This window comes from Echiichthys vipera (assembly GCF_963691815.1).
Source record: "Echiichthys vipera genome assembly, chromosome: 21".
Taxonomy (NCBI): Eukaryota; Metazoa; Chordata; class Actinopteri; order Perciformes; family Trachinidae; genus Echiichthys; species Echiichthys vipera.
Window position 1 is genome coordinate 25737657 of NC_139846.1, and position 3442 is coordinate 25741098.

Genomic DNA, 3442 nt, shown 5'->3' on the forward strand with positions numbered 1-3442 from the left:
AGGACACTTTAATACACGTTTATGCTCCTAGAGGACACTTTAACACACGTTTATGCTCCTAGAGGACACTTTAGCACACGTTTAGGCTCCTAGAGGACACTTAAACACACGTTTATGCTCCTAGAGGACACTTTAGCACACGTTTATGCTCCTAGAGGACACTTTAACACACGTTTAGGCTCCTAGAGGACACTTTAACACACGTTTATGCTCCTAGAGGACACTTTAACACACGTTTATGCTCCTAGAGGACACTTTAGCACACGTTTATGCTCCTAGAGGACACTTTAACACACGTTTATGCTCCTAGAGGACACTTTAACACACGTTTATGCTCCTAGAGGACACTTTAACACATGTTTTGGCTCCTAGAGGACACTTTACCACACGTTTATGCTCCTAGAGGACACTTTAGCACATGTTTTGGCTCCTAGAGGACACTTTAACACACGTTTATGCTCCTAGAGGACACTTTAGCACACGTTTATGCTCCTAGAGGACACTTTAACACACGTTTATGCTCCTAGAGGACACTTTAACACACGTTTATGCTCCTAGAGGACACTTTAACACACGTTTATGCTCCTAGAGGACACTTTAACACAGGTTTATACTCCTAGAGGACACTTTAACACACGTTTATGCTCCTAGAGGACACTTTAACACACGTTTATGCTCCTAGAGGACACTTTAACACGCGTTTATGCTCCTAGAGGACACTTTAGCACACGTTTATGCTCCTAGAGGACACTTTAGCACACGTTTTGGACACTTTAACACACGTTTATGCTCCTAGAGGACACTTTAACACACGTTTATGCTCCTAGAGGACACTTTAGCACACGTTTAGGTTCCTAGAGGACACTTTAACACACGTTTATGCTCCTAGAGGACACTTTAGCACACGTTTATGCTCCTAGAGGACACTTTAATACACGTTTATGCTCCTAGAGGACACTTTAACACACGTTTATGCTCCTAGAGGACACTTTAGCACACGTTTAGGCTCCTAGAGGACACTTTAACACACGTTTATGCTCCTAGAGGACACTTTAGCACACGTTTATGCTCCTAGAGGACACTTTAGCACACGTTTTGGACACTTTAACACACGTTTATGCTCCTAGAGGACACTTTAACACACGTTTATGCTCCTAGAGGACACTTTAGCACACGTTTATGCTCCTAGAGGACACTTTAACACACGTTTAGGCTCCTAGAGGACACTTTAACACACGTTTATGCTCCTAGAGGACACTTTAACACACGTTTATGCTCCTAGAGGACACTTTAACACACGTTTAGGCTCCTAGAGGACACTTTAACACACGTTTATGCTCCTAGAGGACACTTTAGCACACGTTTATGCTCCTAGAGGACACTTTAACACACGTTTAGGCTCCTAGAGGACACTTTGACACATGTTTATGCTCCTAGAGGACACTTTAACACACGTTTATGCTCCTAGAGGACACTTTAACACACGTTTATGCTCCTAGAGGACACTTTAACACATGTTTTGGCTCCTAGAGGACACTTTACCACACGTTTATGCTCCTAGAGGACACTTTAGCACATGTTTTGGCTCCTAGAGGACACTTTAACACACGTTTATGCTCCTAGAGGACACTTTAGCACACGTTTATGCTCCTAGAGGACACTTTAACACACGTTTATGCTCCTAGAGGACACTTTAACACACGTTTATGCTCCTAGAGGACACTTTAACACACGTTTATGCTCCTAGAGGACACTTTAACACAGGTTTATACTCCTAGAGGACACTTTAACACACGTTTATGCTCCTAGAGGACACTTTAACACACGTTTATGCTCCTAGAGGACACTTTAACACGCGTTTATGCTCCTAGAGGACACTTTAGCACACGTTTATGCTCCTAGAGGACACTTTAGCACACGTTTTGGACACTTTAACACACGTTTATGCTCCTAGAGGACACTTTAACACACGTTTATGCTCCTAGAGGACACTTTAGCACACGTTTAGGCTCCTAGAGGACACTTTAACACACGTTTATGCTCCTAGAGGACACTTTAGCACACGTTTATGCTCCTAGAGGACACTTTAATACACGTTTATGCTCCTAGAGGACACTTTAACACACGTTTATGCTCCTAGAGGACACTTTAGCACACGTTTATGCTCCTAGAGGACACTTTAGCACACGTTTATGCTCCTAGAGGACACTTTAGCACACGTTTTGGACACTTTAGCACACGTTTATGCTCCTAGAGGACACTTTAGCACACGTTTATGCTCCTAGAGGACACTTTAGCACACGTTTATGCTCCTAGAGGACACTTTAACACACGTTTAGGCTCCTAGAGGACACTTTAGCACACGTTTATGCTCCTAGAGGACACTTTAACACACGTTTAGGCTCCTAGAGGACACTTTAACACACGTTTATGCTCCTAGAGGACACTTTAGCACACGTTTATGCTCCTAGAGGACACTTTAGCACACGTTTATGCTCCTAGAGGACACTTTAACACACGTTTATGCTCCTAGAAGACACTTTAACACACGTTTATGCTCCTAGAGGACACTTTAGCACACGTTTATGCTCCTAGAGGACACTTTAGCACACGTTTTGGACACTTTAACACACGTTTATGCTCCTAGAGGACACTTTAACACACGTTTATGCTCCTAGAGGACACTTTAGCACACGTTTATGCTCCTAGAGGACACTTTAACACACGTTTAGGCTCCTAGAGGACACTTTAACACACGTTTATGCTCCTAGAGGACACTTTAACACACGTTTATGCTCCTAGAGGACACTTTAACACACGTTTAGGCTCCTAGAGGACACTTTAACACACGTTTATGCTCCTAGAGGACACTTTAGCACACGTTTATGCTCCTAGAGGACACTTTAGCACACGTTTATGCTCCTAGAGGACACTTTAGCACACGTTTATGCTCCTAGAGGACACTTTAACACACGTTTATGCTCCTAGAGGACACTTTAACACACGTTTATGCTCCTAGAGGACACTTTAACACACGTTTATGCTCCTAGAAGACACTTTAACACACGTTTAGGCTCCTAGAGGACACTTTAACACACGTTTATGCTCCTAGAGGACACTTTAACACACGTTTATGCTCCTAGAGGACACTTAAACACACATTTATGCTCCTAGAGGACACTTTAGCACACGTTTATGCTCCTAGAGGACACTTTAGCACACGTTTATGCTCCTAGAGGACACTTAAACACACATTTATGCTCCTAGAGGACACTTTAGCACACGTTTTAGACACGTTAGCATGTGATTTTGAACTAGAGAGTGCAGATGTGACATCGTAGGGAGCTAAATCCGATAAATAAAGCAGACGTTGGCGTGTTTTGGCCATAAAGGGATGGTTTCTGAACCAGCTCATGGTACCAAAGGAAAGATGTGAGACGTT